Source organism: Dromiciops gliroides, chromosome 6 (genome assembly GCF_019393635.1).
Source record: "Dromiciops gliroides isolate mDroGli1 chromosome 6, mDroGli1.pri, whole genome shotgun sequence".
Lineage (NCBI taxonomy): Eukaryota > Metazoa > Chordata > Mammalia > Microbiotheria > Microbiotheriidae > Dromiciops > Dromiciops gliroides.
In genome coordinates this window covers 69,145,511-69,158,920 of record NC_057866.1, presented here as the reverse complement: position 1 = coordinate 69,158,920, position 13,410 = coordinate 69,145,511, and positions in this window count along the sequence as shown.

Here is a 13,410-nt window from a genome sequence, read left to right as displayed (position 1 = left end):
GTGGGATCCTAATATTTTATCAGATGTGAACCAACTAAGAGATGCTAGAGATAATCTAATTAGAGGAGTGGAACTTTTCTCAGAAAGACCAGAGAACTACAGTAAGTTCCAAGAGACAGTTCAGGGAAAAGATGATGGGCTGTGTAAGAGTGCTAGAAGATTTGCTAGACTTGACCCTATAAATCCTAGGGATGCTAGAATGATAAATGCTGCTTTTGTGAATCAGTCTCTTCCAAATATTACTGAGTATTTTCTGAAATACTGTCCTGGATGACATGAAAAGAATATTGGGGAACTAAAATCAATTACTCAATATGTGTTTGTGGGAAAAGACAAGAGAGATGATGGACAAGACAAGAGAGAAAAATCTAGTCAAAAATCTAAAACTGTTCTTGCCACCATCCAGCAGGTGACTATAGGGAAACAGAACAGAAGAAAAATTTGTTGTTTCTATTGTGGAAAGATGGGACATATGCACAAAGATTGCTTTGAAAGGAAAAGGAATTATCAAGAAAGGAAGAAGTTTGAAAATGGTCAGGGAGTAAGTCAAGAAGTAAGACAAAGAGTAAATCAGGCTAATAAAGGAAACTGGAACCCTGAAAACAATGCTTCAATATGACAGTTTGAGGGGGAGGTAGAGGATGTGGATAATGCAGATTCCACTAAGATCATTGCCCTTGCTTTGCCCATTCATGCCTCTCCCTGACCTAATATTGATTTGTATGCTGAAGGTGTAAAATGTTCTTGTTTAATTGATACTGGTGCCTCTATTTCTGTGTTAAATTTTGTTCCCAAAGATAAAGGAACTATCATTAAAAAGATGCCTGTGGTGGGAGTTGAGGGGCACAGCCAACTAGCTCCTCTTCTGTCTCCCCTTGAAGTTACTCTTGGCTCTATTTCAGCGATGCATTCTTTTTTGTGGATTCCCCAATCTCCTGTTAATCTTTTGGGTAGAGATTTATTGTGTAAATTGAAAGTTGTTATTCACTGTATGCCAGATAATACATTGACTGTTGATATGCCTGATGAAAATGTGTTAACCCCAGTGTTTATTGATGTATTAAGTGAATGTTATGGTGAAGAATTGTCTGCTTTAATGTTATCCCAATCTGAAGATCTCTCTATTCCAGACACCTTGCTTGAAAAGGTTTGGGCAAAATCCTCCACCGATGTAGGACTACTGAAATCAGCAGTTCCTATCTCTATTGCTACAAAAGGAGGGAAACCACCATCTGTACCACAATATCCACTTTCAAAGGAGGCAATTATTGGTATTACTCCCATAATTGACTCCCTTATTGAACAAGGAATTATTGTTCCATGTAGGTCAGAAGCAAATACTCCAATTCTTCCAGTGAAGAAGCCAAAGCCTGGTCCTGACGGTAAGCCTATTTATCGCTTTGTTCAGGATCTTAGAGCAATTAATGCTTATGTTGTTGCTCTCCACCCTGTTGTGCCCAATCCAGCCACTATTGTGACTGTTATTCCCTGTGATGCCACTTGTTTTTCAGTATTTGATTTATGTGCTGCCTTCCATTCAATTCCTATAAGTCCTGAATCCCAATATCTGTTTGCATTTACCTGGGTAAACCAACAATACACATGGACTAGATTACCACAAGGTTTTATAAACTCTCCAACCATATTCTCTCAGATTTTGCAGAAAGACTTATCAACTATCACTTTTAAAGGTTCCACTTTGATCCAGTATATGGATGATTTACTTCTAGCTTCTCCTAATCAAGAAACTTGCTTCTATGACAGTTGCCATTTGATCCAGGAACATAAGGTCTCCAGGTCAAAGGTACAGTGGTGTAAGGAACAAGTAGAGTATTTGGGGTTTATTTTTTCACCAGGAAAAAGAACCATTTCTCCAAAGAGAATACAGGCCCTGAAAAACTTATCAGTCCCCAAGACCAAGAAGCAGGTACATGCTGTATTGGGGGCTGCTGGTTATTGCTGTTCGTGGATTCCTTCCTTTGGAGAGATTTTGAAACCCCTCACTGCTTTTACGAAAGCTTCTGTTTCTGAGCCTTTGCTGTTGAAGGAACAACATCTAGTAGCTTTGAGGGAGCTTGCAAAAGCACTCATGACTGCCCCTACTCTTGGGTTGCCGGGACTATTCAAAGCCCTTTACCCTCTTTGTGTATGAAAGGAAGGGGGTAGCTTCAGGGGTACTGACCCAAACTTTTGCATTTTCCCAATGCCCAGTAGCCTACTTCTCTGTACAATTAGACCCAGTTGGGGCAGGTGCTCCACCCTGTTTGAGGGCTGTAGTGCCTGCAGCTTTACTGGTGGAAAAATCTGCAGAGTTAGTTTTGGGAAATCCTTTGGTTGTTCAGTGTTCTCGTGAAGTGGAAGCTTTGCTCTTGCATCATCGAACGCAGGCTTTGTCAGACCAGAGACTAGCCAGGTATGAAGTGACTTTATTAGGGAATGAAAACATTATTATTAAAAGATGTAACACCTTGAATCCTTTCACCCTGCTACCTGATCTTCCTTTATCAGGGGAATCCTTACATGACTGTGAAACTGTGGTCGACATGGCAGAAAAACCTCGCCAAGATCTCACAGATGTTCCTCTTGAAAATCCTGAGTTAGTCTTATATACTGTTCCTTCATGCAGAAGGGACAGAGATTCACTGGGGCTGCTGTGGTTATTGACTATGATGTTTTGTGGTCAGCTTCACTCTCACCAACTTTGAGTGTGCAAGCAGCTGAACTTATTGCTCTGACAAAAGCCTGTTACTTGGCAAGGGGAAAGAGTGCTAATATCTATTCTGATTCCCATTATGCTATTGGAATATGTTATACAACAGGTATGTTATGGAAGCAAAGAGGCTTCTTCATCAGGGAAAGAGATTGCTCACTCTGAACTGATCAGAGATTTCCTGGAAGCTACCTAAGACTCTAGCTATAATTCATTGTTCCGCTCATAAAAAAGGAACTGATCCAGTGACTCAAAGAAATGCCAGAGCTGATGCTGCTGCAAAGACAGCAGCTATTGAAGGTCCTGTTTATGTGATGCCACTTCAAGCTTCTGGGACTGATGATGATGGTGCTGGGAGTAAAACTCAGTGGCCAGACCTTATGTATGATGACAAGGAAGTGGACACCTGGAAACAACGGTATAATGCTAAACAGATATCTGGAATTTGGGTAAGTGAGGAAGGCAAGCCTTTTCTTCCAAAGAAATGTTATCACCAGACCTATCTAGCAGTTCATGCTGGAGGTCATTATTGTGCACAGGCAATCACAGACACAATTAGGTGAGCATGGGTGGCTCCTGGGATTACATCAGTGGCTTCTTGTATTACATTAGGATGTGTTGAATGTTTGGCTTTTAATCAGCATGCCTTTAAAAAGGTTGCACATGGTGGTCGCCCCCTAGCATATCTTCCATTTGAATCTTTGCAAATTGACTTTATAAATTTACCAAAAGTTGGGCATCTTAAATCCTGTCTGGTACTTATTGATAAATTAACAAGGTGGGTGGAAGCTTTTCCTGCTTCCAAAGCTGATACAGTTTTTGTGGCTAAAATAATTGTAAGGGAAATTGTTCCCAGATATGGCTCTCCTGCTAAAATTGATTCTGATAAAGGTTCTCATTTTACTGACACAGTTCTTTCTAGAGTTTCGGCAAATTTGAGAATTGAACCAAAATTTCATACTCCTTACCACCCTCAATCTTCTGGACAGGTAGAGCACATGAATAAGGAAATTAAGCTTTTAATTGGAAAATTATGCCAAGAAACTCATTTGAAATGGCCTAATGTACTTCCTTTAGCTTTGTTTCATTTGAGGAGTAGGCCCAGAGGAGATTGCCATATTTCTCCTTATGAAATGTTGTTTGGACATCCTCCCTTGAAGGCAAGACCATTCATGCCTGTATATACCTCTATGTTGGGAGGGGATTGATTTATCAATAGCTAACTATATAAGAGAATTACAGAGTAGGCTTAAGGAGTTGCAATCAGTTGGAGCTGTGATTCAATCTGGTCCTATTAATTTTTCTATACATGATTTTCAACCTGGTGACTATGTGTATATTAAGAATTTTATCCATTCTAGTCGATTTCAACCAGCTTGGGAAGGACCTTTTCAAGTTCTTCTAACCACTCCTACTGAAATCAAGGTTTATTGGAAGGACTAGTGGATTCATTGCTCTCATGTTAAGCCTGCTCCTTTCTCCTCCTGAAAATGGCTACAAATTTCACTGATAATGCTACTTTTAAAGATCTTGTTACTGCCCTGTTAAATCAGGAATCAAGGTACTCTGTATATTTTTCTAAATATCTTTGGACTTATATGCTTCTAACTGGATTGATTCTGTTAGTATGGTTCTCCATGTAGAAAATGTTTTAGTCCTTCATTCTTTGGAACTATTAATTATCCTTGTTGTTCTCTTTGTCATTCCCCATATGCTGAATGAACTTTAGAATTATTTTTGATGAATTTTCTTGTAACACTTACCAGCTGTGTGACCCTGGGCAAGTCACTTAACCCCAATTGCCACACAAAAAAACAAGAATTATACCCTCTTGCACACAAAAGCAGTTAGAATAAGATGGTAGTTTATTTAGGGGCAAGGGAAGGGAGGGGAAGGGAAAGGAAACCATGAAAGAAATCCTTGAACTTCTCATTTGGAGAATGTCATAGAGTGTGACTCTGAGGTACCAATCTCCTTGAGCAGGAGACTGGCAGGTACTTTAATAGAGGACTGATGGGGTGACCATCTGACTGTGGAAAGTTCCTTTAGTGAAAGAGGACCATCCCCCACTGGTGGTGGCTGGAGGAGTTGGGTGAGGGGTGGCTTCAGATCTCCCAAGCCATCTCTTCTGGACACAAAGGAAGCAGCCACACCTAATCTTATCTCCCCAGGGCTGAGGGAGACTAGAATGAAGGGTGGAGGTCCCAGAGCTAGCTCAGTCCTATCTGGTTCCACTCTCTAGGCGTATCTGTCCTCTGGTTTAGTTTCTCAAGGAGAAGATTCTTTGATGTGCCCCAGAGAACTTTTGGGGTACTCTGGGCCCCATGACAGGTATGTCTACAAACCTGGCTGGAGCCAGGAGACAGAGATAACCTCAAAGGTCAGGACCATCATTTTTTAAAAAATCCCCCTTGACTCTCAGGAATATGACAAGCATCCAAGCTTTTCCCAGCCCACCCCAAAAGGGAACTTTCCAGTTTTCAAGTGGACATCCCATCTATCCTCTATAAAAAGCTTTGTCCTTCCCTTTGTCTTGGAGGAACAATCCTTTTCTTCCCTGAGAGACTGTTTCTGACTTCCCTCTCAGTCACCTTCCCTAACACCAAATAGAGATTACATTAATTCTGATTGGACTGAGTGCTAGAGTGTAATTCTTGTTTTGTTTTGTTTTTGTGGGGCAATGAGGGCTAAGCGACTTGCCCAGGGTCACACTAGTAAGTGTCAAGTGTCTGAGGCCAGATTTGAACTCAGGTTCTCTTGAATCCAGGACCGGTGCTCCATCCACTGCACCACCTAGCTGCCTCTATGTAGGCTTTTTGAGGTTTATAAGCACTTTCTTCTTCAGAAAACCCTTTTGAGGTAGGTAATTTGAGGATTTGAGGCAGTTAGGTGACATAGTGGATAGAGTGCTAAGCCTGAAGTCAGGATTACTCCTCTTCTTGATGTTGGGGGGGAAATGGGTGGTGGGGGTCCTTAGGTATTCCTCCACAAAGAATTACAGCTCTAACACACAGTCCAATTAGCATAAAATGGTGTTTATTTGGGGATAGAGAAAGGGACCAAAAGAGAAGTGAAGACTCAGCCTCAAGGAATGGCAGGAAGGCCAAAGCTTTTATAGAGGATAGATGGGGTGACCACCTGACAATGGAAAGTTCCCTTTGGGAGTGAAGTGGGGAAAGCTTGAATGAGGGCTGGTGGCCCTGACTTAGGGAGTTATCCCCAGCAGCCCCAGGTAGTAACCACACCTAACTGACTTTCTTACGTCTTGGGTGTGTCTGTCCTGATATCTAGTTAGCCAGTTTAAACTTTAATAGTTTCTTAATTCCTCGAAATGTCCTGAGCCCCATGTCACTGAGTTCAAATCCAACCTCAGACACTAGCTCTGTGACCCTGGGCAAGTCATTTAACCCTGTTTAGCTCACTTTCTGCATGTGTAAAATGAGCTGGAGAAGGAAATGACAAACCACTCCAGTAACTGCCAAGAAAATCCCAAAGAGGGTCATGAAGAATTGGACATAACTGAGAAAAAGACTGAACCCTACTTACTACCAAAAGAATTTACCTTTTGGGTAGCTAAGTGGCACAGAGGATAGAGCACTAAGCCTGGAGTCAGAATGACTTGAGTTCAAATCTGACCTCAGACAGTTGGCACTAGCTGTGTGACCCTGGGCAAGTCACTTAACCCTGTTTGCCTCAGTTTCCTCACCTGTAAATGAGTTAGAGAAAGAAATGGAAGGCCTATGCAGTATCTCTGCCAAGAAAACCCTAGATGGGGTCACGAAGAGTCAGATATGACTGACTGAACAACAAAGTGTGAGGATTATAAAGAGAATCGTTGTAGTTGGGTGCCACTTGTCAGGTACAGGAAGGCCTGTCATGTACAGGGAATAGCAAGCAGAACAACAACCAAAGTAATGCTCTATAGAGCGCTAGATACCAGGAGCTGTCCTAGGTGCTTTAAAAATTACTATCTCATTTAATCCTCACAACAGCCCTAGGAGGCTGTTGCGCCCTTATGAGGGAATAGAGGCAGAGGTTAATGGAGGTAAACAGGATTAGGTGACTTGCCCAGGGTCACACAATCAGTGCCTGAAGCTAGCTTTGAGCTGCTTGACTCCAGGCCAAGTGCTCTATCCACTGCACTACTTAGGGAGCAGTGTGAAGTCAAACTGGAAAGGTCAAAGTAGGAACCAAAATCTAGAAAGGTTTGCATTTTTTATATTATTCCCACTTTACAGATGAGAAAACTGAAACTAAGAAAGAGAAAGGGTCGTGTTTAGGTTTTTGGTTGTTCAGTTCTATTTGACTCTTTGTGACTCCATTTGGGGTTTTCTTGGCAAAGATACTGGAACAGTTTTGCCATTTCCTTCTCCAACTCATTTTACAGTTGAAGAAACTGAGGCAAAGTGACTTGTGGAGGGTCAAACAGCTGGTAAGTGTCTGAGGCCAGATTTGAACTCAGGAAGATGAACCTTCCTTAGTCCATACCTGGCACTCTGTCCACTTCGCCACCTGGCTACCCCATTTAGGTTTAGGCACAGAGAATAAATGGCTGAACCAGGGTCCTGGCTGCTGGTTAGGAGGCAGCTTAGTGGAGGCTCAGTGCCCTGGACCAAGGAGTCAAGAAGATCTGAAATCAAGTACAGCTTCAATCGCTTAACTAGTTGAATGACGCTGGGCAAGTCACTGAACCCTTCTGCCTCATTTTTCTTATCTGTAAAATGAGGCACAATAGCACCTACCTCCCAGGGTTGCTATGTGACTCAAATCACATAATAAATGTAAAGTGCTTTGTAAATCTTAAAATTATATAGATATTGGGTATTATTACCATCAGACAACACTTTTTATATGCCAAAGATCTGTAAATAGCCCTGAATAAAGCAAAGATAGTACATCAGTTTAAAAAAAACAAACAAAAATATCAAGCGCAAGCAAAAGAAAAGCTTGCCAGTTTTATAATTAGCCCTGAGTAAAATTCTGAATTGCAAATAGTGAATAGGATTTTTTTCTTTAAGGCAAGAAACCCAAAGCCCTTGGCAAAGTTTCTTTCTTGTCTTGTTATGATCAAGGGTTTTGTCCTCCTCAGTCTTGAGAACTTTCATATGTAAAGGCTAAATTAGTTACTCATTAGTCAATATTTCCAAAGCAGTTATAACTAGCAAACCCAAGAAGCATCAACTTTCTTCTCGAAAGAGCCAGAAACAACAGCTTAAGGAAACTTGACCTCCTTCCTCAGATGGAGGAAAATGTCAAGTCTAAACTTCTTACCAGTTCAGTTGAGTGATGTAAAAATATTAAAGGGCCAGAGTAGTAATTAAGGTGGTTCAACTGTTGTATGTATCCTGTCATTAGGAAAACAGGTGTTTATACATTCAAGTGTCTTTCCCCTCTTCTTGCTTTCTGTTCAAACAAGTATTTTTTCTCTCTCCTGTTTGAGAGTGTAATCTAAGGAAAGTTGCATTCAACTCACTTATCATTTAGGGTTTGGGAAAATGCACTATGCTTTCCCAATTGTGTTAATGTGACTTAATCAAAAGTGACCTGTGTGAGTCTCAACAACTGCTTCCCTTCTCTGAGATTGTTTTCTTCATCTGCAAAATGAGGGGGATTGAACTAAATGATCTCTAAATTTGACTGTCCTATGAAATACTTTTGTTGTTGAGTCATTTCAGTTGAATCTGATTCTTTGTGGTTCCATTTGGGGTTTTCTTGGCCAGAATACTAGAGTAGTCTGCCATTTTATTCTACAGCTCATTTTACAGATGAGAAAATGAAGACAAACAGGGTTAAGTGACTTTCCCAGGGTCACACAGCTAGTAAGTATAACTCTCGAGGATGTCTTCCTGATTCCAAACTCAGTGCCACCCAACTGCCCCCATGAACTACCTAGCCATTAATTTAAAGAGCTATGGCAGTCTCAAAGTAGGAATTAGATTTGCCAGTCAGTTAACAAGTATTTACCATGCCTAGATGAGACCATTCCATTTTTAGCTTGGCTGAGTAGATATATCCTTTGGACACAGGTCATTCATTCATCAAATATTTATGGTGTCTTTCCTATGCAAGGCATTGTGGGGGATATGAAGAAGAGTAAGACAGAAGCCCTGTCCTCATGGAGTTTACAATCCAGTCTCTTAATTGATACCCTGCAATACCATGGTTTTATTAGTCAAATAAACTTAGCTGTAAAACAGTTTTTTAAAATGTTTTAAAATTTTCTGAGGTGTCCTGATAAATATTAATTCATTCATTTCCTCCTTGGTTGTGGATGAAGCCATGACAGCTGTCCCACAGAGAGATCACAGCTCTCCCACCCTGCCTTCCTTGAAGGCAAAGAAACTGGGTGCAACCCTCCCCAATTGTAATGAGGATCAAATGAGATCATATCTGTGCACTTAGCATGGTGCCTGGGTACATGGTAGGCTTATTAAATTCTTATTCCCTCCTCTTTCCCTGCCCCCTCTTCCCAGTAGAAAGATCATTGGACTTGGAAGCAGGAGAAATCTGGTTTTAAATCTCACCTTTGACACTTATCCAATGTCATGGGGTTGTTACCTTAAACTCCATGACCATCAGTTCTAGGTGGCACAGTGGATAGAGTGCCGAACCTAGTGTCAGAAAAAAATCATCTTACTGAGTTTACATTTGGCCTCAGACACTTCATAGCTGTGTGACTCTGGGCAAATCATTTAACCCTGTTTGCCTCAGTTTCCTTTCTCAGCTGTAAAAAAAATACTCTGGAGAAGGAAATGCCAAACCACTTCAGTATCTTTGCTAAGAAAACCCCAAATGGGTCATGAGGAGTTGGACATGACTGAAATGATTCAAAAATAAAAACAACAGCAACAAAAATGAGTACACATACCTATAGAAGAATTGATTTTAGGATTAAGTTGAATAATGTATGAAAAGTGCTTTGTAAACCTTAAAGTTTTATCTAGTTACCTATCTTTTTGGTCCAGCAGTACCTGGGCATTGAGAAATTTGGTGACTTGTTCAAGGTCACACAGCTAGTGTGTATGAAAGGCAGAACTTGAACCCAGATCTTACCAATCCCACCATGCCATGGTATTCATCTCTTTATTTAAATGCTATATGGGGGGGGGGTAACTAGATGACTCAGTGGATAAAGCACCGGCCCTGGATTCAGGAAGACCTGAGTTCAAATCTGGCCTCATACATTTGACACTTACTAGCTGTGTGACCCTGGGCAAGTCACTTAACCCTTACTGCCCTGCAAAAAAGAAAAAAAAAGCTATATAAATATTAACTATTAAGCATATTGGAATACTTACACTCTTCCCATCCTCCCACCCCCCACCCCAATCTACAACTCAAATTTTCTTCAGGAAAGTGGGCATAGTACTTATACAAACTAGGGTTGTTGTGAGGGACAAAATATCTTGCAAATCTTGAAGTATTGGTGAGGAGGGAAATATGAGTTGTCATTATGCTTATATTCTTTACTAATTCAGACTAATTTTACCCCTAGCTAACCTAAAGCTTAGTTGTTCCATCATCGTTGTTTACTTAATCTATTTTGTGGATTATTCAACAAATGATTAATCTCCTGCTACTCAGGGGGCAAACTTTCCTTAATATACCTTCCAGGGATTGTAACCTTTTTTGATATTAGCTATAAACCATCTACCCTGAGATCCAGGTCACATTCATTTAATGCATTTTAATATATGTAAATTTCTCTAAGTGGATGTAACTAACTATATCTTTGACCAGGAATGGCCCTAGACAACAATGTAAAAGCAGCAAAGTTGTCTTTCAGAAATGCTTCCTTTTCAGTATTCTCTCCTGACCCCTTAATTTTCAGAACTGTCCCTGAGGACTGTCTTCCTGGATTTGTGTCCCATATTCTCTTCTCATGATCCAGGATTTGTCCTTTTTTTTTTTTTTTTTTTTTTTTTTTTTAGTGAGGCAATTGGGGTTAAGTGACTTGCCCAGGGTCACACAGCTAGTAAGTGTTAAGTGTCTGAGGCTGGATTTGAACTCAGGTATTCCTGACTCCAGGGCCAGTGCTCTATCCACTGTACCACCTAGCTGCCCCTGGATTTGTCCTTTTAAAAAGGCCTTTCAAACCAATTAGGACTATTAGCTCTGACTTGACCTAAACATACCAAGTCAGCACTTTATCATTATAAAGTGATATTCATCCCTTCTTTCTCTGTCTACCCCCTGCAATTTCCAAAGCAAATAAAACAAATAGGAACAACCTGCAGGCACTCAGCTATAAGAAATGGTTCACTCCTTAAAGACTATATTTAGGAGAATATTAGTTCATATGTATATGGGTCTTTAAGGTTTACAAAGCACTTTACATACATTACCTCATTTCATCCTTATTAAAACAAACCTGGGGGGCAGCTAGGTGACACAGTGGATAAAGCACTGGCCATAGTTTCAGGAGTACCTGAGTTCAAATCTGGCCTCAGACACTTGACACTTACTAGTTGTGTGACCTTGGCCAAGTCACTTAACCCTCATTGCTCAGCAAAAACAAAAAACAAACAAACAAAAAACAAATCTGAAAAGTAGGTATTATTATCCCCATCTTACAGATGATAAGGTTGAAACTCAGAGTTTTAGTAACCTATTCAATATGACATGCTAATTTATGAGTGGCTCAAAAGGAATTTAGAGGAGAAAGAGATTACATGACTTTGCTTTTTTACCTTGTCCTTCTTTCTGCTGACTTGGTAATGAAGGAAGGATACTGGAGAGATTCCTATTCAGGTATGAGAAGGACTAGATCACCACTGAAGTATGATTGTGAGATGGTACAGTACTGTGCTTTCAGTATAGTATTTTTTTATTGGCTAATTTGTCAGCTTTGTTTAAAAGTTCTGATTTTCTATTAAATGTATGATGCAAAAGTGTTTTTTAAAGTGTGATGGGTTTTTTTCCCCCTTTGTGGGCTGATTTCAGGAGAAACTTTTTCTTCTAGAGGAACATGGACCTATAATCATAGTGTATATTAAAGGAAAAATAAAATTTGATTTCTGAAAAATTGTTATATACACTCTTTTGCAACATTTAATACCTCCCCTCCTATTACTGTTCTTGTACTCCCTGACACCCTTGTAAATGACTCTGCCTTTTGAGATAATGTCATCTTCTATATGGGGTAATCAGGAAAACTACATGATAGTTTAGGGTAAGTCATCTTAAACTTTTTGGTTCTTGAGTTACCTTATATTGCCTCATATTTGAGAATATTTATGTAGCTTCAGAGTCACTTTCTTAGAATAAAAGGACATATTCTTAGCGCCACAAGGAAATGTGAAGCAGAAACCAGTTTTTTGGGTTTTAATCACATTTTTGGATTATGGACAACAGGTGGTGCTATCAGGGAGAAAGAGGGACTGCCTCAGAAAGAAGACTTCTCCAATGGGGATCGTAGCAGCCAGGGCTTGGATTGCCAATCCCTCTCTAGCTAGGGGTGTACTGGAGCCAACCTAACCCAGTCACCTGCTTGTTAACTTTTCATGGTGAGCATTTGTACCTTGCAAATCCACAAAAACTAAGAATCAGGGTTTGACTAACTGTTTTGTTGATTGCCTAGACCAAAGAAAATGTTAATAATTCAGATTAAGCTTAAAAAGTGTGACTTATATACAGTTTTTTCCCCTCAGAGAGCCAGTTGTTAAATATTTACCAGCACACCATTGTAGGAACCAGTAACTATCCTCCACATAAACTCTCTGCTAGTGAACTATTGATTGAAAGCTACACTTTTCTGGATTTCCAAAGAGAATTATTGATTGCTTCCATGTGTTCAGAAGGTGTGACAGTCACTTGGAATTGTGGACCCAGGAAATTCCTATTAATTACAATTTTCTTGAGGTTCCCTTCTTGTGTTTCTTTTTATATCAGTTCCTTGTGATTCCTTGAGAGTCTGTATAGCCAGGCTGTGCCCAGGCCACTCAGGGAAAGATGGTTACCTCTAATATTTCCTTAGTTCTGTTGGAGACAGTAAATAGCTTACAAACAAGGTTTTGATCATTAAAAACCAGTCTGTGTATGGCAAGGGATGGAATAGAGATTGAGAACATGTATTGTGGTAGAGTAGGCTTGAAGCACTTGTCTGGCCCAGTGAGGTTTTATGGACAGAGTGAATAACTGGATGAGTTAGAGTGAGAGCACAGTGTTGTGAGGGAGTTTAGTGTGAGAGGAATTCAGTGTGTCAAGTGAAGCCATGCTTAAGGGACCTTGGAAAGTGTGAGTAGAAAGTGGTGTCAGGAGAGAGGGTTTAGTTGGTATAGAGCAGAAGAAGAATATGGATTTCTGGAGTTAGGAAGACCAAGTTCAAATATGGCCTCAGACACTTACTAGTTGTGTAACCCTGGGCAAGTCACTTAACCTCTGTTTACCTTAGTTTTATCCACTGTGAAATGGGGTTAATAATAGCACCTAACTCCTGCGGTTGTTATAAGGCCCAAATGAGATAATATTTATGAAGCATTTAGCACTGTACCTAGCAGAGCAGGTGCCATATAAATGCTTATTCCCTTTCTCCATCTTTCCCCCAATGTTCTCTACTCCAGGAAAAAAATTACATTTCTATTGGAACTATTGTTTTGTTTATATTTTCCATATATATTAATAAAATGTTGGCATTCATTATCATTTTGTCCTGAGGTTCCTTGGTTTCCCTCATTAAGCATTTATTCACTATGATAAGC